The 22965-nt window shown below is 50.4% G+C and overlaps 1 long non-coding RNA gene across 1 annotated transcript; it reads left to right on the forward strand.

Moving 5' to 3' along the window:
- The first annotated feature begins 1943 nt into the window (after positions 1-1943).
- Positions 1944-16840, forward strand: LOC139180097 (uncharacterized). The gene is made up of 3 exons (XR_011564415.1): positions 1944-2055; positions 14669-14890; positions 15808-16840. It is a non-coding gene; the product is annotated as an uncharacterized lncRNA (long non-coding RNA).
- Positions 16841-22965: the final 6125 nt, after the last annotated feature.

Here is a 22965-nt window from a genome sequence, read left to right on the forward strand (position 1 = left end):
ACAATATTTAGGCTCTGACGCCTCTTCTGGGTAACTTGGGGCAAATTTCTCAGCATCTCTGGTCTCTATTCCTCCATCTCTAAAACTGGCTCACTTTGAAAGGGCTGTTGTGAAGTTTTCATGTGATAAAGTAAGTCAGAGCTTCTCAAACTTTTCCACCAAAGCAAAACCTAATGGCAACAGAGAGTAAACAGGTACCCTGAGGGTTTGAGGGTATAGCTTTCAAGCAGCCTGCCACAAGTTCACAATTTATTTGAAGTCTTACTGGGCTTAAAAATTTATGTGTATTTTGCATTCTGCTCCATAATATATCCGTGTTCTTTCTTTTAGCACAAAGACAATGTTTTAAGTTATTTAACCACTGGGTAATTTTAATGCCAGCAAGATGGGCCACGTGGCTCTGCAAACTCCCTGGCCTGTGGATGCCCCCCAAGGGCATGTGCACCCCAGTTTAAGAAGCATTTGTGTACCACAAGTGCTCTGGAGAAAGCAGAATAATGTTACATAAAGGTCAGAGCGTTTTAATGTAACTCTTAGCAGTAATGAGAAGAGGAACAGTGAATAAGGTGGATGAAGGAAGAAGAAAAAGAAGTGCAGGCAGGCTGTGAATGGGGATCCTGGATGGACCAGGCTTCAGTGCTGGTTCCTAGACCTTACCCATCCTCCTGCTGGGCACCTCCCTTCTCCCGTCCTCACTTAAGTGAGAAAGATCTCTAAGCCTCTTGGTCTATAAGTCCCAGAGAGTTTATGTGAAAACGGGTGGATCACGGGCCCAGCTCCCAGGGACTGGTCAGCAGGCACGTGGGCTGGACTGTACCCTGGCACTGCTAGTGTCTCCTGTCCTTTCCTACTGGGTGACCAAAGGTCTTGATGCCACTAAAGGGGCTCCTGCCTGCTCCCTGGCACAGTGAGCCACGCAGTCATCCACTCCTTTGGCTCAGGCCGACTTTCCTCCACATGCCAGCCTCCTCAGAGTATCTTCTTTAGCACTGGGGGATTGGCTCTCCATATTCCTTTAATGTCATAGGGTGTGAGATCCTTCCAGCAACTGCCCCCAATCCTCCTGGCTGACCCTTCATGTAAATGCTCCCAGGAAAGCCAGGCAATGTCCCAGAACCCCTCAGGTGGGTATGCAGATTAAGCTCCAGGGTAACAAGGGCTAAAGAAGGTGCAAACCTTCTTTAGTCTCTTTTTCTGCTCCTTTTTGTATCTTTTCAAAATTGCAAAGCTCCCATGCAGAAATATGCACACTGCACAATATTACAAACCGTCTGAAAGCAAATATTTCCAAAGAATTGTGGGAGTGCAAGCAAACACCTTCCTTTCTTTCTCTGTTATTTCTGGGCAGAAGCAGATAATGAGTTACCCTTTTCACAATCGATGTTCGGTGGATTTTTGGCTACATTATTCGGAGCAAATATAAACAGGGTAAGTTAAAGGCATAGATTATTACAAAATAAAATTGGGCTACGTGAAGCTTAAAACTCTTAATTTTAAACGACTCCGCACAATCGGCCAGAACTTGATCCTCTGTAATTCTTTGCAAATAGCGTTTGCATTTTATTATCGAATGTGTTTTATAGTGGCGTAGGATGAGATTCGGCTCATGTTTTTGCATAAATATAATAAAAGGAGGCTTCCCAGTGAACATGGATTTGGGAAATAGTGTTTACTTATTTCTCTCAATTCAAAAGAGTGTGAACTGGAAATTTTTTGTTTCAGTTATTTTTTTTTTCAAACACAAAGGCTGCATATTGTTTCTTTCCATAAAGAACACAAGCCAATCTGGGGACAATTATGGTTTTGTATTTCTCTTCGGGGAGCACCGGCCCATACTGTGAACTTGCCAATCAACAAACAAGGCTCCGTGCTGCCCAGACAGGCTGTGACTTGGCATGGAGACGACAGAGTCATACAGAGCCGGGGCCCCAGGCTCTGTATCAGCAGCTGGTCTCCCCTGGGGCAGGCGGGCCTGGGAGAAGCTCCAGAGGATGAGGGCCCTGTGTATTAGAGGCTGTGGAGGAGGCCAGCGAGAAGGGTGGGAGCAGAACCAAGGTATGAGGCAGGCACTTTCACCGCCATTCTTTGTGCTTATCTAGTCTTTCCAGAGACTGCTGAGGTGATGGGGGGAGATGCTGATTTCTGGTGGGCCCTGGAGTCTCAAAGAGGCCACTTTGGGTCTAGAACAGGTAGGTAGGAGACTAAAGAAATGGTGAGGGGTCTGGAGTTGGCCAGGTCTAAGCCAGATCTGAATTCTTTCTCTGCCACTCACTAGCTTTTTGGGTAAGAGGTTTCACCTCTTTAAGCCTCATTTTTCTTATCTGCAGAATGGGATGCTAATTGGACTTAATTCAAGATTGTTGTAAAGTTATGCTGGAGGAAAAAAATAAAAAGAGGAAGTAAGCACTTTGCTCAGTGCCTGACCCATATCACTGAGTATTCTGGTTAGTTCATGCTGAGCTGCAACACCTACACTCAGAGGATGGGACAGTTCTGGATTTGGGCTCCAGCCTGCCTTGTGTTAGGATTAGTTATTTAGGTCTGTCTTGATTATAGTCAAGGTAATCGAGGGTTGGGGAAGACTTAGACTGACTCGAGTGCCTCGAATGCTCAGCAATTGAGGTTTGAATTTCTCTTTTTAATCAGTCACTTCTGCCCTATTTTGTGCCTTTCCTTTGTGAAGGGCGGTTCTGCCTGGGGACTGGATGGGGGGCGGGGCGGGGGGGGGGGGGGGAAGGCCAGGTTGGCTCCGTTATCCTTGTAGTACTCTTCCTGCAATATGTACTAATTACCACCAGGTGGCAGTAGAGTCCCAGGCCCCCTTTTGGAAGCCAGAAAACAGCAGAGGATTTCCATTCTTGGGAGACATTGAAAAATGGATTTCTATTTATTAAACCAGCTCAATGAAATTAACCTACTCACCACCCTCTACTTTAAGCATGGGCGAGTTAATGAGACAAAATGCAAAGTGTTTGGTGCACTCAATTATCTTTCCTTAACTAATCTTTAAAGAGCATATAATCTGGTGCTCCCATTCCTTTAGGGAAGGCTTTCTCTTCTCCTAATCCCCAAGTTTGCTCCACTTGGTCTTACCACTCCCTGGAGCTTCCTCCTGTTCTTGCTTATATTCACTCACTCAGCTAACGCTTATTGTTCCTCTGCTCTGTGCCTGGCCCCATGGGGGATGCTCTGACATTAGGGAGCTCATAGCCTTGAGGGGAGGGCAGTGCTGTGGAAACAGCAGGAGCTCACCAACCCAAATGCTCATAATGTTTGGGCAGATAACAGAGATGAGGAAGCAGGTCTGCAGTAAGAATAGGGAGTTGGGGGGCCTTGGCCATCTGGAGACTTTTGTAGTTGTTCAGTTGAAGTCATATCCGACTCTTTGCGATCCCACAGACTGCGATATGCCAGGCTTTCCTGTCCTGCACTATGTCCCGGAGTTTGCTCAGACTCATGTCCCTTGAGTCAGTGATGCCATCCAACCATCTCTTCTGTCATCACCTCCTTCTCTTCCTGCCCTCAGTGTTTCCCAGCATCAGGGTCTTTTCCAATGAGCCAGCTCTGAAGACTTGGTGCTCATCTAAAGAGCAGCTCAGCTACCACTCAGCTCCCCTGATTGTTGTCAGATCTTCCCATCCTTCAAGATAAATCAATATATTGATTTTTAGAAATAATTTATTGTTGACTGCGCTGGGTTATTGTTGCTGTGTGCAATCTTTCTCCAGCTGCGGCAAGTGGGGGCCACTCTGCAGTTGTGGTGTGTAGGCTTCTCTTGTGGTGGAGCACGGGCACCAGGGCGCGCAGGCTTCAGCAGTGCAGTCTTAGGTGCCCTGCGACACATAAGATCTTCCCAGATCAGGGATCGAACCCACGGACCCCTGCATTGGCAAGTGGATTCCCAGCTGCTGGCCATCTGGAGACTTGGTTGTTGTTCGTAGGTAAGAACTCCCTATTCCTACTGCAGACCTAATACAGTGATTTTTTAAAATATAAAATTATTTACTTTAAATCTGTTACTGGGCCAGACTTGGCTCTGGAGCTGTGAGTTTGTGAATGAGAGACTCGTACCGGGTGATGGGGTAATCAGGAAGCTGCGTCCAGGGGGCTGCAGGCACCTGGAGGAGGGTGCCCTGGCTCTGCCTGGAACATATATTTGTTCATTCATTCATTCACCAATTATTGCTTGCCTTCCTATCATGTGCAGAGTTCTGTGTTGAGGATTCACGATAAGCCCAGCTCCCCTTGCTGGGGTATGTAGTCTTGCAGCAGGGCGCAGATACCCCGCACTGTGCTATGCTATTTATGGTTTGGTTATAAACTCTGTTACCTGAGGGACTGGTGTGCAGTGTGATCAGACTCTGAGAATGGGTCAGGGAGGGCTTTGAGGAACTGATGTTTAATCTGACATCTGGAGGATAACTAGGAGTTTTTCTTATCCACTTACCAGGTCAGTCACTTCTTCCTCCAGAGGTGAACTAAACACCCATTGGGGAGGGTCTTGCTCAGGCAGGGTCATGGTCTGGAGAAAAGGCCATTTCTCAGGCAGGAGTCTCAGATGGTCAGTGTTGGAAACTTTTCCTTACGTGGAATGTGCTGGACAGAACAGCAGTGCACTGGGAATGAGTTGAGGGAGGTGAGAGATTTCTCCTGCCCTGATCTGGGGCGCATGCTACGGGAGGAGAGGCTCTGGGAGGAGTGAGCAGCCCTTTCAGAGAGCCGAGGGAGGGCCTCTGACCAGCATTACAGAAAGGAAGATGAGGCAGAGATGGAAGCATAGACCCCTGGCTCCTGGGGCAAGGAGATTCCAGGTACTGTGATGAGTGGTGCTCACGGTGGAGCCGAAAGCTGTGGACATGGAGGATGAGGATGCTCAGGGCCCAGAGTTACACCAACAGGGCTCAGAAATGGGGTACACAGTTCCCCCAAGTCTGATGTGTGGGAGAAAGAACCCATCAGATGTGGGTGCATATCCCGTTTCCCCACCTAGAGCTTATGATCTTGGGCAAATCACTTAAACTTCCTCAGCCTCAGTGTCCTCCTTCAGGATGGATGTTTTGTGCTCTGGGTGGTGGAGTCAGTGATGTCACAGGATCATTAGTAGAAGGGCCTCGCCTGGGGCCCGGCCCAGTGATGGCCAGTCCGTCTGAGTCCTGCCCTCCTACCCTTCTCAGTGATACTGCTGCTGGCAGGAAGTTCCTGCCTTCTGCTCTCCTCACACCCACCAACCCAGAATTTGTCCTTATGTCCTCAAGCCCTGAAGGCCACAGGGATGTCCTTAAAGTCAAAGGTCTCCACTCCAGCCTGTACCCCCTCTTCACCCTCAGCCTCATGTGGACCTTATCCTGACCACTCTGTTCGCACACATCTCTTTAGGAAACAGACTGCCCATTCAAGAGAAGATGCATACATTTCCCAATACGTTCTTTTCAGAACTGAGAAGACCAAGTTCACGCTCATCCCCAGCCCAGGATGCCTGGGAGAGCTGGGGCTAGAAGGAGGCTTGTCCTCAGCCTGGCTCTGACGTCCCCTCTCTGTGTGACCTTGGGCTGGATAATACATTAGAAAGTGGAACACTTCACGAATGCTGCTGTGTGCATTGTGTAGAAGACAGTGATCAGGAGATTTTCCTTGCCATCTTCCTACTTTTTTCTCTTGAAGTGGAGGACTCAGGTCTTTCCCACCTGATTGTTAAAGAGCACAGTCTCCATTAGTCCATGAACCAGCATCCTAAGCTTCACCTGTTGCTCAGCCTGTGTGAGGCTCCAGGAGAAGGCAGAACAGGAGATGAACTTGCTGGAAACTTCCTTCAAGGAGACTCTTCGAGGATGAGAATTCAACAGTGAGGCCTGGGGGCGCTTGGCTGCCCTGCCCTGCCCCTTACCCTTCAGCAAGGTCTTAAGGTTATTGTAGGTACAAAGCCTCACGCCTGACATATGGGAGGCTCCCATCAGGCCCTTGATGGGCCACTGTTATCTCTAGGAATTGTTGTTTATAAATGAAACCGTGTGTGTGAAGCACACACTCATGCCTGACCCAGAATAGCTATTTATCACAATCCTGCTCACGGTCGTCATAAATAATGCACACAACGTGCTGGCGGGGTACAGAGTTGGTCTTCAGTAAAGATTCTTAGAAAGTCCTGGGGGATTCTGATTGTAAACCAGTATCTCAGGGCCTCGGCATGCCAAGGGCTGGGTACACAGTGGTGCGGATACTAAATGAAGTGGCTGGCATGACGCTGGGCATGTGCTGACGCCCAGGGCACACTTCTTCCCGTTGTCACCCTCCAGCGTCAGGGGCACGTTTCTCACATCAGAAAATGGGAGCCCCAGGCTGGAGGGTCCCTTTTAGTAACTCCCAGGCACATAGCTGCCTTCCTCTCTATCACCAGAGCTCCCTCCTCCTCTCTGGCTCCTCGAGCCTGGGGTTCCAGCTCCAGCTCAGCCAGTGACCTCTCTGGGCTGTCCTCAAAGCTTCCTTGCTCCTCCCACTCCCGGGCCATCCTCTGATGGACAAGCTCTTGCAGCCTCTGGCTTCAGCCTGAAACTGAGAACCTCTGTCTCCGCAGCCAGAATCTAGGCTAGGGAGGGCAGCTCTGGCCTCTGTAGCCCCCCTCTCCTACCCTGGTCCCCAAGCCCTGGCTCAGAGTGAATCTGTAGCTTCCAGGCCTTGGGATGATCTTGGCATGAAGTCTGAGGACCTGAGGGTACCTGGGTTCAGGGCCTCCATGCGTCTCTCCAGGACACCCCGGGGAAGCTGGTCATGCTGCTGAACACCACACATCCCTCTTCAGGCAGACACATGAATGCTCACACTCCTGTATGTGCTCCATCAGATGCACGGGAATTCAAGCACACACACTCATACGCAGGGCTACTGCTGCACACTGTGGAGGCTCCAGGTCCAATGCACGTATGTGAGTACACACCCCCGGGCACTCATCTTTCCTCACACGCTGCAGGAAAGGAGACACGCCCTCACTCGGGGACACGCATTTGCAGTCACACAGATGTACACACAAAGGACTGAGTCCTCTCAGGTACACCCGACCCCCCATGCCCTCCCTAAGCACAGGTACACGAAAATTTGCCTTGCACATCTGTGTGACCCTCCCCACTCACCACAGACCCACATGCCCCGGCACACCCCCTCCTCCTAAACTGGGCTCCAGACCGAGGCAGCGCCCCTTAAGTGCTCAGACATCCCAGCCACGCAGTGCCGCTCGGCCCCTCACGGGGCCCTCCAAGTGCACGCTTATAAAAACATTCCTCCTGTGATGGAGTGCTTCCTTTGGGCCTCTTCGGCTTGTAACAGATTAAAGGCGAACAGGCATTTGTCACGGGGAAGTGTACCCAGTTGTGCTGGAAAATGGACTTTTCGATGAGCGTGAGAGCTTGAACCTGTCACAGAGGGGAGGGCCCGTGTTACTGCAGCCTGCCGGGCCGCCGTGGCCGTCGCCCGCCTTATCGGCTGTGGCAGGCATCACCTCCGACTGAAAGGATCCCATTACGGTAAGTAATGACTTAATCACAGCGGGTTTGTGATGGAGATGACCTCTACGCATCCCGCGGGCCTCCTCGATGGATGGCACCTCTCCACACCATGACTAACAGCGCCCCGTTCTGCTCCCTGCCGGAGGGCCACTGGGCCCAGCTGGGACACAGGGTCAGGTGGCTTGGGAAGGCTGCAGGTGGCACAAGGGCAACGATGGGAGAGAAAGGTACCGAGACGATGGGCCCCATCGGCTCAGACAGGCGGGAAAACAGACCTGGAGAGCATGCCTCACAAGTCCGCTGTCGTGACTTTAACTCCACGCCTTTTCAGAACCTTGAGCTTTAAAGCAGAATGCCAAGGACAGTAAGAACTTCCATCAGACGGGTGCCAGGATCCGCATTTGGCACTTTCCACACTTTATCTTGCTCCAGTCCTAGAAGGTAGCGTATTACCCTTGTCCCACTTTACAGATGAGGAAACTGAGGCTCAGAAAGAAAATACGTGACTAGCCCAAGGTCCCAGAGCAAGTGAATGAGAAGGCTGGGAATTGACCTCGGGGCTGCGAGCCCTGAAGCCAGCATTCCTGGCCATTGTGTCCAGAGAGCCTCCCATCAGCTGTCAATGGTCTTGTGCCTTTGGGGGTCACAGTGCCCTCCTCCTTCCCAAGCAGAATGGGAGCTAAGTCTTCTGCACCCATGGGTTCACATGCCAGGGGGACTTCTGTTTTCTGCCTGGAGGTTGTGTGTGCCAGACGTTCACCATCCACCCACAGCCAGCACATGGACATGGAAGCAACCTCTGTGTCTATCAACAGATGAATGGATAAAGAAGATGTGGTACATACATACAATGGGACATTACTCAGAGACATTACTTTGCCAACAAAGGTCCGTCTAGTCAAGGCTATGGTTTTTCCTGTGGTCATGTATGGATGTGAGAGTTGGACTGTGAAGAAGGTTGAGCGCTGAAGAATTGATGCTTTTGAACTGTGGTGTTGTAGAAGACTCTTGAGAGTCCCTTGGACCTCAAGGAGATCAGCCCTGGGATTTCTTTGGAAGGAATGATGCTAAAGCTGAAACTCCAGTACTGTGGCCACCTCATGCGAAGAGTTGACTCATTGGAAAAGACTCTGATGCTGGGAGGGATTGGGGGCGGGAGGAGAAGGGGACAACAGAGGATGAGATGGCTGGATGGCATCACTGACTCGATGGACGTGAGTCTGAGTGAACTCTGGGAGTTGGTGATGGACAGGGAGGCCTGGCGTGCTGCGATTCATGGGGTCGCAGAGTCGGACACGACTGAGCGACTGAACTGAACTGAAAAAGAATGAAATAATGGACATAAATAAACAATAATGGAATAAACATGAATGGACCTAGAGATTATCATACTAAGTGAAGTAAACTAGACAAATATTATATATCACTTACCGGTGGAATCTTAAAAAATTATACAAATGAATTTATTTACAAAACAGAACCAGATCAACAGGCATAGAGAACAAACATAGTTACCAAAGGGGCAGTGGAGGGGGGTTGAGTATATTGGGAGAAGGGGATTAACAGACACATACTTCCACACATAGACTAGATAAACAACAGGGATTTACTGTGTAGCATGAGAAACTATATCCAATATCTTGTAACAAACCATGTTGAAAAGTGAGTGTTAGTTGCTCGGTTGTGTCCGACTCTTTGCAACCCCACAGACTGTCACCTGCCAGGCTTCTCTGTCCATGGCATTCTCCAGGCAAGAATATTGGAGTCGGTTGCCATTTCCTTCTCCAGGGGATCTTCCTAACCCAGGGATTGAACCTGGGTCTCCTGAATTGCAGACAGATTCTTTACTATCTGAGCCACCAGGGAAGCCCTTATAAGCCATATTGGAACAGAATTTTTTAAAAAGAGTATAGATACATACACATATATGTACAACTGAATCACTTTGCTGTACGCTTGAAACTAACACAATACTGTAAGTCAACTATACCTCAATTTAAAGAAAAAAATGAGGCTGCAGAGGTGTTCTTCTCTGCAGGCTGGTCTCTGCCACTATGCTCGTCTGCAAGGCTCCCTAAGACAAAGCTGCTGCCACCCGACAGGGGGGAAGCGGCCACTGAGTTAGTTGCATTTACTTGGCAACATTTATTCAAAGGATATTTATTAAGTGCCTACTACTGTGTCAAGCAGCCATTGAGTTTCATTCGCTTAGCAATGAATTTGCTGAATTTGCCGAATTTGCCGAATTTAATTCAGCAAATATTTATCAGGTGCCTACTACGTATTGGCTGGATGCAGTGATGAGCTAGACAGACATGATTCCTTCCTCCCTGGAGGTGAGCCAGGAGATGCAAAGAAATCCCAGCTCAGTGCCCTGGGGAGCGTTTGTTGAGGACATACTCTATGCCAGGGACAGATGAATCCCCTCCTGTCATCGTCCTGACAGCTCTGTGAGAAGACACTAGAGTGACACCTGTGTTTTCATAGAGAAAGTGACGTGTGAAAGAGCATGACTTCCCTAGGGCTGCACAGCTGGTATGTGATGGAGCGGAGCCTTGAGCCCAGATGCGCCGAAAGCTCCTGCTTTTCACAGCTACCTACATGGCTCTGCTCTCTTGACTCCTGGCAACGTCCCAGCAGTGGATCTGGGGCCCTGCAGATCTGGGCAGTAGGGGTGGATTTGGGGGGTGGCCCTGTACTCTCTACCTGGAGAGCTGCTTCCTTCCCTCCCGCCCGCCTCTCCCCCCACCCCCAGCTTCCCCCAGCCCCCAGAATCTGGGCCTTGCTTTCTCTGCAGTTGGGGAGAGCTTATTCTCATGCTAATTGCAAAACTAATTGTTCTTATTGCAAAATCCATTATATAGTATATTTATATTGCAGATAATGAGCTGTTTGGATTAAATAGCTCACTAAAAGTCAATAAAAAGAAATTTGCTTCACTGTTCCTCCCCTCATTTTTCACCGGCGCGGTTAACACAGCCGTCCTTCTCCCTGAAGGCTGGAATTCATTAAAGCGCCTGGAGCAGCAAGGGGGTGTTGCTGCGCGGTTTCCCCTTCTCTTGGAAAAGGCATTGGGAGGAGAGGCTTGGAAGGCAAGAAGCAAGTTCTTCCCCTGGTTTTACTGAGGCAGGGGCGACTAATGAAGGAAAGTATGTCTTAATTTCTGGCAGAATTGAAGATCATATAACCTCTAGCGTGAAACCTGGGGCTGGATGGGTTGGGGGTGTATGTTGGGAGTGGGGGGACTGAGGAAGGAGCTGTCAGTCCCTGCCACCCCTCAAAGGGCTGGAGAAAACAGCCAAAGGCCTCAATGCTGGACTCTGTAGGATGAAAGTTGTGGATGAGGCCCCGCTTGGGGTCGGGAATGAGGGCACAAGAAGACAGGCTGGGCAGGTTTTGAGAGCGTGAATGTCAGGTTTGAAGTCAGGGTCTGGATTTCCAGGTTCTGATCCCTTGTAGCACCACAGCATCTCTGTGTCTTCCAGAATTTTCCTAGTCTATTTCTCTGGCCTTGGTTCTAAACCGGAAGCTGGCTTGTCTAAGCTGAGTCCTACCAGGAGCGGGGCTGGTCTGTGAAGTTCTGGAATTACTGGCCCTGGGGCTTCTGCATTCACTGTGTTTCATGTGATAAACTCTGGGTTTCTCAGGAAGGGCTGGAGTCCAGTCTTAAACCCTGGTCCCTGTACTTGACATCCTATGGCACAAAGTAATCAAAGTGGGGGCTACGAGAAGGGCCTGTTTCTTATGTCTTTTCCTAGGAGCCACCCTCACTTTGGGTCTGATAAAATGGCATGATCTGAGAATGGGATGGCCCGGATAGAAGTTGCCAGCTTCCTCAGACCCACAGAGTGTTCATCTTCTCTACAGTCCATCCATCTATCTATTCACCCATCCACCCAACAGACGTGTACTGAGCGCCCGTAATGTTCAAAACATTGTGTCAGGTCCTGGCGATAACTGAATAAAAACACACAAAGTCTTTATTCTCATGGAACATATAGTTTGATGGGGACATGGGAGCAGATACTAATCAAATAGTCACACAAATGAGTGATTAATTAAAACCAAGGCAAGTGCCTTAGAAGGAAAGGAAGAACAGTTCTAAGAAAGCAGTCCTAGGAGGAACTAGTCTGGGTGATGGGGCCAATGAAGACTTCCTAAAGGCTGCAACATCTGAGCCGAGCTCTGCAGGGTGAATGCGTTAGACAAAGAAGGGGAGGGGCAAGTTTGGGCAAAGGCCCAGCCCAGGGAGGGACAAGGATGGGAGTAGGATAGCAAAAAGCCAGAGAGGGTGAGGCTGGGGTGGTGGGCTGGGACCAGGGCATACAGGGCCGTATCTGTCAAGACATTAAGGAGTTTAATCTTTACCGTAGGAGCAAAGGGAAGGCACTCTGTGTTAACAGCAGTGCGGGGATATGACCTGCACTCTGAAAAGTTCACGCTGCTGCCAGTGACAGAGGTAGCACTGGACGGTTTGAGCTGCCGAGAAGGATGGTGGGGCCAATAGAGGAAGCGGGATGAAGACAGAAGCGTGGGAAGGATGGGGAGGAGGAAATTTGCCCAAAGGAAGTCAAGATTGTATCAGCAAGGGAGCTGAGATGCTATCTTCCCATTTGGTGCTGTGCTGAGCAGACCGTATTTTGGGAGGCTGATTTCAAACTCTCGAATGACAGAGGTGTGGAACCTGGCTTCAGCATCCCCAGAGAGTTCCCCAAACTGTTCTTAGGAGCTTGTCTGGGGGCCCTTACGGCATCTCCAGGGATGCTCAGCTCAGGGCTTGCAGGGCCAGTAAAGTCATGGCGAAGTTTCCTGGTAGGATGGCAAACAAAGAGACACCAAATCATTCCAGCCTTGGTGTTGGCCAGCCCAGAGAAGGGACTTCAGGGCCCCCCAGACAGAGCAAACAGGCTTAATAGCCAAGGGAAGGCAGCCTGAGGAGACCCCGCTCCAGGCAGCTGAAATGGCTGTAATCTATAGCCATCTTTACTTAACGACTTCAAAGGGAGATGGAAAGAGAGCGAGGCAGCAGGAATGCTGGAGCAACTTGAGTGTGGCTGAGATCAAAGGCAACAGAATGTGGTGCCATGCATCCCCCTTCTGGGCCTCAGCATCCACGTAAACGCTGGAGTGAAAGGGCCTTTCTATGGAGGAAACAGAGGTTCCAGAACATGGAGTCCAGCGGAAGGGACACCAGAAGCCGCTTTCAGCCCAGCCCAGCCCAGCTTGACCCCTCTGGGAGAGGGGGTCTGAGGAGCTCGGGATCCCTGCGTTCTGATGCTTATAAACTCCCTGCCCTGGCAATGACCAGGGATGTCCAGGAGGAAAGACCAACCTCTCTGAGGCTCTGGGGAGCCCTCTGTGAGGGTCTGTGTCTGCCCTTGGTTCTCATCCACTCCTTCAGAAATTTAAGAACTCGGTGGGTCAGTTGGTACACGGAGTATAAGTAGGGAACCAACAAGTAAGGACCGGAAGGGCTGGTTCTTTCTGCTGCCTCTCTGGGGTTGCATGATAGTTGCAGATTGCCCCCCTTTGCTTGGCAGGCTTGTGGTCCACCTTGCTTGGGAGCAGGGGCAGGGACTAGCTGGCCATCTTGTGGTAAACAAGCTCTCCTTCATAGGTCTTGATGGGGACCCTGGACCTGGGCAATGAGAGGAGATTTGTGAGTGTGTGTGTGTGAGAGTGAATAAGTGTGCCTTTCTCTGTGCCTGTGTGTATCCTAGGTGGTAGGGAAGCTGTGAATTTAAGATTCGGAGTGTATGTCTGAATTTGTGTGTTTCAGGGGTTTTGTGTGAAGTGTCTCTCTGAACGTGTCTGTGTTGCTGTGTGTGTGTGTTGTGGGTGTGTGTGTGTGTTGTGAGTGTGTGTGCTCCTGTTGCATGGTCCAAGGGCAGGATGTGTTGTGCTTCTTCAGGAGAGGGGAGAGGTCTGGGGAGGGGAGGAGTGTGTGTGCACGAGCGTGCGGAGTGGCAGGAATGACAAATGATTAATCTATAGAAATCTATATTCTATTCTTCCATGTATCCACTCCGCCCTGCTCACGCTCCCATGCATCACCTCCGGAAATCCATCACCCGACTCCCAGCCAAGGACAGACTGTGAGGAGCGAACGCTTGCCTTATTGATGGACTTGGCTGGGCGTTTTATACATTTGGATGTACGGAAAAAGAGCGCTCACTCTGGCCTCGTCATTCACTCTCCCATTCATTTATTCATTCAGCCAATCATTGGTCCAGCAAATAGTTCTCGTGTGCCCACTGTGTGCCAGGAATGGTCCTGGGTGCTCAGGGTCCAGTGATGAATATGAGTAGTCATAGTCCTCAATTTCTCTAGGTTCTGGGCCAGTGGGGTTTGCAGATAGCATGCTGGCAGTTTCAGCTGATGTGATGCAGGAGGTACAGGGAGCTCTGGGAGAATAGAGGGGGTGGGAAATTAACCTGAGCTGGAGCTCACAGAAGGCTGTTAAAGGAGGTGACACCTCAGATGAGCCCCAAAGAGGGGGAGGAGAGGGGGCACCAGGCAGAGGGAGCAGCATGGGCAAAGGGCCAGAGGTAAAGAGAATTTCCCCTTTGGGGAAAACCAAGAGTGGGTCTGATGGCTGGGGCTGGAGCATAAAGATGAAGTGGCAAGAGATGAGGATGCATAGAAGTGGGTGGTGACCGGAAAGAGGCTGGAGTACCTTGTTATGGAGGCTGGATTTCCCCGGAGGGCAATACAGGGAGCCCCTGATGGGTCTAGGTGGGGCTCATGCAATGTTGCATTTTATAAAACAATCATCTCTGGCTGATGGTGGGGAGACTAGACTGAAGGCAGGGAGGCCAGCCTTGAGGCTGACGTAGCAGCTCCAGAAAGGATGGTGATGGCTTGGATTAGGGTGGTGGTTAGGAAGGAGGGATGTGAGCCGAGTCCAGAGACTCAGAGCTTGGCCATAGACTGCATATTGTGGTGAGAGAGTGGCAAGCTTGGCCCTAGGTTTCTGGGCAAGTTATTCTTGCTCTCTCAGCCTCAATTTTCCACCTCTAAAGTGGGGATGACAATTCCGGCTTCACAGGGTGGGTGTGAGGTTATGTGACTCATCTTCCATTTGTGGCCACCTTTAGGGTCTTCTTTGGCCACAGTGTGTCTGTTTCTCCTTTTCCACTGGATACACCATCTCCTGATTTGCTCTTTTCTAGGAGATTTTCTGGGAGAAGACTCTTGAGAGTCCCTTGGACTGCAAGGAAATCAAGCCAGTCAATCCTAAAGGAAATCAACCCTGAATATTCATTGGAAGGACTGTTGCACAAGCTGAAGCTCCAATATTTTGGCCACCTGATGCAACGAGCCAATTCACTGGGAAAGACCCTGATGCTGGGAAAGATTGAGGACAAGAGAAGAAGGAGGCGGCAAAGGATGAGGTAGTTAGATACCATCACTGACTTAATGGACATAAGTTTGAGCAAACTCTGAGAGATAGTGAAGGACAGGGAAGCCTGGTGTGCTGCAGTTCTTGGGGCTGCAAAGAATCAGACACAGCTTAGTGGCTAAACAGTGACAAGGAGGTTTTGGGCTGCTCCACCCCCTGGGGGGTGTTTCTTACCCTACACCCAAGGCAACCCCTGCACTGTGGTGCCCCCCAGAAGCCCACTGCTTTTAGCCCCTGAGGTCCTGCAGGCCACGTATGGGCAAACTGGCACTCAGCGAGGAAAGGACCTATTGTCTAACCTTGTTGGTGCCCAAGAGGCCACACATCCTTAGGCAGGCTGACTCTAACCGCTGCCTTTCTTAGGCAGCGCCACTTCTTAGACGTGATCAGGGAGCCGAGCTTCGTGGGCCAAGGCGTGAGTTTCCAGTCTTTCCTGGAGAAAAGAGCATGGGCCAGGCCTCAAGGAGGATCCAGGGGCTGCTAATTTTTCACCTGACCCTTGTGTGGTGTGACCAAACATCCAGAGAAGAGGTTTTCCTGTGATTCTTCCTCTCCCCCTTCCCCAGGGCAGCCAAACAATTTCTGATCTAGGAAGCCTTCTTACTTCAATGTACGGCTTCTGTACATTGGATAATGTTCCATTTGGCAAAACAACAGTCCTTTTAAGACACAGGCAGAGTTGACACTTATCACAGCAAAAACATTTTTTTTTTCCTCTTTTCTCCGTCTCCCTTCTGAGCGTGCATCTAATGATACTGTAAAGTCTGCACTGCAAAGGCCTCTCCTCTGGGGAGTGGCAGCAAGCGGGGCTGTCTGATGGAGGAGGCGGTGGTGGGGGGAGCGGGAGGCAGGAGGGAGGCTTGGTTCCACCTGGGTCTTTGATGCATTGCTGTTTTTGCTTATTTGCAGAGGAAATGAGACTGTGGACTAAAGGGGACAAGGCTCTTCTCGGGAAAAGCCGGGAAGTGCCAAGGAGATGGCCCTGCACACTTAGAATATTTTCAAATTAAGTGACAGCGGGCACAACATGATGGGGGAGACGGCGTGCGTTTCTGTGGAGCGTTCAGTCACAATTTATCATTATCCAATTTTTTTTTTCCCTTGGGTTTTTCTCTCTCACACATTTTTTATCCTGATCTGACAGCTAAATGAGGAATCACACTGCCTACGTTATCTGTTTTGTTCAGGAATTAATCCTGTCGTCAAACACCGACTGCCAAGCGGTTTGCGGGAGCCGGCTGGCTGTGCTGTCCGGGACATAGTGTCGGTGGGGCCCTTCCAGCTGGCGGTCCTGAGGACCTGCTTGAGAAAGGCTGCCTCTGGGAGATGCACAAGCTTCTGGAGGAGATCTGCATGTCCCTGAGCCCTGGCCACAGGCTCCTTGGCTGGAAGAACGCTCTGGGAGTGTATCCATCCCAATCTTTCGTCAAGTTCATGAAGTCATTAGATATAAAGTCGGTGGGTGGAGGTCATAGTGTCCCTCCCTCTGCCTCTGGCAGCTTTGGGAAGAAAGGCATGGACCCCTGATTTCTGAGAAGGTGTTAATTCAGCTGACAGCTGTCCTCTTGGGAAAACCGTGTATGTGTGTGTGTGTGTGTGTGTGTGTGTGCATGTGCGTGTGTGCGTGTGCGCATGTGGGTGTGCGTGTGTGTGTGTGTGTGTGGGCATTAAGTTGCTTCAGTTGTGTCTGACTCTTTGTGACCCCATGGACTGCAGCCCAACAGGCTCTTCTGTCTGTGGGATTCTCCAGGCAAGAATACTGGAGTGGGTTCGATTTCCTTCTCCAGGGGATTTTCCCAACCCAGGGATCAAACCTGTGTCTCATGTCTCCTGCATTGGCAGGTGGGTTCTTTACCACTAGTGTCCTGCCTTTCTTCTTTCCTCCTTTCTCAATTTTGTTTTCTCCTGTAGTGATGAATAAGATGTGATTGTAAATAAGATAGATCTGGTCTTGCGATTAAATCATTGTGAATGGGGTGAGTTCTAGGAAGAGGAGGCGCAGGGCAGTCCCAGTCCCTGTAAACGGTGCCCCAGCTGAAGGTCAGCTGCAGGAAGCTAGGTGACCGACTATGGGGTATTGGTCACGGGGATGGAAAGAGGAGTCCAGGAGGAGGCACAGTGTCCCAGGACCCTTGACTCCGTCTGCACACATGCCTCCATGGGTGTCGTTGTTTGACCAATGTCAGTCTCGAGTATAAGTCAGTTCATTGTATGAGAGAGGGACCATGCCTGATTTTGCTCATCCATGAGGCCAGCTGCGAGCACAGAGCAGGTGGAAGTGTCCATAGGGACCTTAAGCAGGTGTCCACCAAGGGGCAGGAGGAGAGAGGTGATGCTGTGAGCTGAGGCTCTGATCCTACCCAAGGTCCTCAGGTTCCTCTCTGACTGGCAGTTTCCTACCAGTAACTGGTGCTCTGGAAATATTTTTGTCTCTAGATGTCACCTTAAATGGCCCCCAGCTTGGACTGAGGGGGAGAGGATTATTGCAGGATGGAGCAGGGCAGCCAAACTGCTAAGAGCACAGACTCTACAGTGGGGCGTCCTACCCCACTTCAACGTCAGCTACTTCCCATTTGTGAGAACATGAAGCCTCAGTTTCCTCCTCTGTCATGTGCTTGATATGTGCATGATAATAATAGGCTCTGTCTCCAGAAAGACAAATATCATCTGATACCGCTCATGTGCTGTGCTGTGCTCAGTCACTCAGTTGTGTCCGACTCTTTTCGACCCCATGGACTGTAGCCCGCTAGGCTCCTCTGTCCATGGAATTCTCCAGGCAAGAATACTGGAGTGGGTTGCCATGACCTCCTCCAGGGGATCTTCCCAACCCATGGATCAAACCCAGGTCCCCCACATTGCAGGCGGACTCTTTACCATCTGAGCCACCAGGGAAGCCCATGAATACTGGAGTAGGTAGTCTATCCCTTCTTCAGGGTATCTTCCTGACCCAGGAATCGAACTGGGGCCTCCTGCATTGTAGGCGGACTCTTTACTGACTGAGCTACCGGGGAGGCCCCAATATCAATCATACACAGAATCTAAAAAAATGGTTGTTGTTGTTCAGTCATTGTTCAGTCGTGTCTAACTCTTTGTGATCCAATGGACCGTAAACCTTCAGGCTCCTCTGTCCATGGCAATTCTCCAGGCAAGAATACTGGAGTGGGTTGCCACTTCCTCCTCCAGGGGATCTTTCCAGCTCAGGGATTGAACCAGTTATCTGCTGCATTGGCTGTGGATTCTTTATCTTTGAGCCACCAGGGAAGGTCCCCCCAAATGATACAAATGAACTTATTTACAAAACAGAAATGGATTTAGAGAGAAAACAAACTTACAATTTCCAAAGTGGGGGAGGATAAATTAGGAGTTTGGGATTAACATAGACACATCACCATATATAAAATAAACAATAAGAACCTACTGCATAGCACAACTATATTCAACAACTTGTAATAACTTTTAGTGGAAAAGACTGAAAAAGAATACATCTAAATCTATGTAACTGAATCCCTTGGTTGTACACTTGAAACTAACACACATTGTGGATCAACTATACTTCTACTAAAGAAAAAAAAAGAATTGGCTCTGTCCCTTAGAGATACAACCAGGATGAAATGCGATGCTGTGTAGCTGGGGTTTGACATTGTTGCTGCCCACTGCTGACTGTTGCAGCCCTGTTTTAACAAGGGGCCTGAGAAGCCTGTTGCAGGCCATCTCTCTCCCACTCCAGGCCCCAGAGTACGCCCGCGTTTGTCCTTCTCTGGCCAGCACGGTGACCTCCAGGTCCACGCATCCTCCCGTTCCTTCCAGCTTGGCTAGGTGGGGATTCTGGTGAAGAAGCAGATGGCAGCTGGGGCTGAGTGTGACAGTGATTATGCTCTGAAAGGGTGATAATTTATTCTGTTCAGCCTTGACTCAGAGTTGGAAGGAGAAATCTATTACTTCTGGAAGGCAAGGCTGAGGGTGACCTCCACTCTCTGACCTCGAACAGGCAGCTGGCCCTTGTTTTCCTGGCTCCTTAGCGGGGGGGAAAGTGGAAAATGGGTCTGGTAGGACCCCAGGAAGCTTTCTTGGAGAGGGACCTCCAGTGGGAATTGGAAGTGGTGAGGTGCAGGTGGCCTGGGGGAGAGGCAGGTGGGAAACAGCAGGACCCCAGCCCCAGGCAGCAGGAATGGCCCAGGAGCGGAGCTGCTCTCCATTTCTCTGACTTGGCTGGGGTACCAGGCCCAGCTCCTGCTCGTCTTCCTCGTGAGTGGACGATGCCTTCTAAGTAGTGGGGAGAAAGATGTAAAACTAATCCCCACTCTAATAAAACAGCCTCCCGATTAAATATGTATGAACACATATTGATTTGCGGATTAAACCGAAAAGAAAATTGAGCCTGTAATTGAGCTGGGGAGCATGTACAGGGTGAGACTGGGGATGCACTTCTCCAAACACACCTGCTGGGCCTAGGCCAGGTTCTGGGGCTGAAGGGCCAGGGAACAGAGGGGCTCTATGTGTGGAGCCTCCAGCGACACCTTGGGTACTCGTCAGTAACAGGCAGCTTTCCAGAAGAAGGAAGAAGCTGAGATGGGATTCCGCTCACGGCTGTTTGACTCCAAGTCTAAGGTCCTGTTTACTATGGGCCAGACTGGGCAGTCTGATTATACGAGAGCTTGCAGAGTTGTAGAATCGTGCATCCTCTAAGCTGGAAGGGCTTTTGTCTTGAGTCTAGCCTCCTGCCTGAAACTGATCACCTTCCCCCACTGACACAAGGACATCAAACATCTCCTTGGGTGTCTCCAGGGATGGGGAGCTCACTATCTTTTGTGGGGAGCTGAGAGCTCTTGGAAGGAACCAAAGAATGTCTATCACGTCCATCTGGAGGTTCGGTATCTGCTCATTGCGTTGGAAAGAGGAGGACAAATGGTAAAGAGCCCACCTGCGATGCAGGAGACATAAGAGACATGGGTTTGATCCCTGGGCCAGAAAGATCCCCTGGAAAAGGAAATGGCAACCCACCCCAGTATTCTTGTCTGGAAAATTCCAGGGATAGAAGAGCCTGGAAGGCTACAGTCCAGGGGGTCACAAAGAATTGGACGTGACTTAGCGACTGAGCAGAAGCACACCGTCATTATCATCATGGAGACTGTTTGCTGAACACCTACTATATTCAGGCACCTTACCTACATGCTGATCCTCACAACAGCCCTAGAAAGTAGACATACTTTCTCAGTTGGGCAGAGGGGAGACTGAGTTTCAGAAGCTGGAGATATGGAATCACACTGCACAGCCCAACCACAGCTTGCTTGACCTGGCCACTTTTGCTCTGTCCTGGAGAAGTGTGGCCTCCTGGTTCCTTGCTCAAGATTCCCCCGACCTGAGCCCAGCTGTGTGTGGTCCAAGCAGGATGGCCCTGTCTCCCTGAGCCTGGCTCAGGCCCCTGGACCACAGGTTTCTGTGCATGCCTCTTCCTTGCTGGGACTCTGTCATCCTTTCTCAGTCTGCATCCCCTCCCCTCTGCTCTTCTCTGCTGTCCCCACCCACTGCCCTGACACCTTCTGGCGTCTGCCTTTCCCTACAGCTCTAGGCTCACACATCCTCAAGGTGCACTGCACTTTACAGTGTGTAGAGCAATTCCATGTTTGTTATCTCATTCAAAGTCCACAACAACCTGATATCCCATATGACAGATGAGGAATTTGAGGAATAGGCGAGTGAGGCAATTTGCCCCAAATCACAGTGACATTGCTAGGTATGTCTGTCCAGGTGACGTTACACCTGTCCCAGGAGTAGATGCCGTTTTCAGGGCCCACACATGATACAAAGAGGCTGTGTGATAGAGTGGAAGGTATATACAGACTTGGGTTCAAGCCCCTGTGCTGCCTTTAGCTGGCTGTGTGATCTTGGACAAATTACGTAATGTCTCTGAGTCATATTTTTTCAGGCTTAGCTTGACCCCATCTCTGGGGCTGGGGCCAGAACTCACATGGAATTACCTTTTAGAAGTGCCCCCAGAACTCAGGGCTTGCCCACATGGCTAATCATCAGAGAGACATCTGCCAGGACAGCTCCCCACTCACTGTGGATTTGGGATTAGGAGAAAGAAAGACGTATAATGTGGAGTGAGGGACAGGAATCCCCAGTGCCACATGGCAGTACCCTGTTCATCAGGACCCCCGAGGATGGCTGAAGGCCCACAGGCCCCCAGCTGCAGCTGCCTCCGCCCTGTGGTTATTAAAACAATAATTTAATTTTAATAAGAGCCTGAAGAGTTCTTCAGGAAGCTGCTATCACCACTCTGTCCCTGATTAAAAGAATGAATCAGGCAGGATCCAGCTTCCACCTAGCTAGGCTGGGAATGGGGACATTGTGCCGAGCTCTCTCTAGAGGCTTTCAGCAACTCCAGCATCCGCGGAGGGAACCATGGAGGCTTTGGGGCTGCGTCCTTCTCCATGGAGGTGGGAGGGCTGGCGGTGGAGGGCCCAGGCTTATACCATCAGAGTCCTGGGCCTGCCTCCTGGCTCCACTGTTGACCAGCTGCAGAGCTGGCAGGTAGGGACTTAGCCTCTCTGAGCCTCAGTTTCTTCTTTTGCGAAATGAGCGTCATGATTTCTGGCTCAGACTCTGGGCGAGATAATATGAAAAAGGATAATAGGGACAATGTGCAGAGCCCACAGGTGGCTTATTTACAGCCGGGATGAGAACCCACGGGTTAGAGTCCTGGCCGTTGGGTTTCTCTCTCCCGCCGTAAGTCAGTGTTTCTGTGCTCCTGTTACATGCAGGCAATGACTCGAACTCTGGGCTTCTGAGTCCAAGTCTAGGGACCTGCATGACCCTAACACACAGGCTGTGGGAAATTTCCTTCTCCTTCTGGATGGTCTGTAGAATCTTGGGACTGTAAACTCTGAAGACTCATAGGATCTAAGGGGGTCATTTAATGTTTAGTTCATCCCCCTGTCTGGTGGGCAATCATTCCCACAGACAGAGTACAGGGAGAGGGTACCCTCTTCTTTCTCCCACATCCTTGCCTAAATCTCATGATGGTTGGAGGAAGAAAAGTGTGGGGAGGCTTTAAAAACCGAGTCTCCTATATTTCAGCCTGGCAAAGGTGAGTCTGTGGGGACTTCTGCCCACCTCTTCAGGTCCTCTTTCCCAGTTCCCCTCAAGGAAAGCCTTGGTCATTTTCTGGTTTCTTAGGAATGCCTACTTGGTGAAGGAAAACCAAATTCCATCATATTCAAAATGGTCCTGTATGCTGAGCATGTGGGTTTGTCCCCTGCAGGCTGAAGGTCCCTGAGTTTCTTGAGCTGGTTGTCACCACAGTCCTGTCCAGGTGGCTTAGTTCCCAGGACATGCCCTTAACTTCCTCCTGCCTCCCAACCACCATCACAAAGTACTTCTGGAAGGTATTTGGTCCAGGCTGTCAAGAGCAGAGTTCATTTGTCATCTCCCTGTGGATGAAGGCAAAGGGTCCAAGTGAGATTCCATCACTCACATTCCTGGTATTTTTCCACTCTGCTTAGCCTGAAACCCAAGCCTCTCACTGTAACTTTCAAGGTTTTACCTATCAGAGAGCTGGAGATTTCTCATTTGTCTCCTAAGACCCAGCCTTCACTCTTGTCCATTCATTCTAGGTCTAGGAGGCTGACCCATATGGATGTCCTCGGGCTCCTGGCTGGCACTGGCCCCTGGCTGTCACCAGCAGCAGAGTGGGGGAGGGAGAGAGTGAGGCTGGGTGTGGATGTCATTGATGTTCTCCCCGTGGGGCCACTGCAGCTTGGGTGTCCCTCTCTCTTTACACAGCTCCATCTACATCTAGCAACTGCTCCCTCCTTCACTCTCTTACTGGGGATTCTTCCAGTTCTAGAGATCTGTTCCATCCTCGTCAGGTCCCTGCACACACCTGTTTAAAGAGTCCCTTTATCAAACTGTCCTCACATGACCCAGCTCTCACACACCATCGTAGTTCTGCTGCGATCCTGGCTGATACACCCTTGCCCAGCTGTCTGATCCTCCAGGGCTCCTGTCCAGCAGGTGTGACAGCCCTTTACAGCTGGGAATCCCTTCTGGCTAGATGGTGCCTGT

The sequence above is a fragment of the Bos indicus genome, chromosome 3 (assembly GCF_029378745.1).
Source record: "Bos indicus isolate NIAB-ARS_2022 breed Sahiwal x Tharparkar chromosome 3, NIAB-ARS_B.indTharparkar_mat_pri_1.0, whole genome shotgun sequence".
In the NCBI taxonomy this organism is placed as follows: Eukaryota; Metazoa; Chordata; class Mammalia; order Artiodactyla; family Bovidae; genus Bos; species Bos indicus.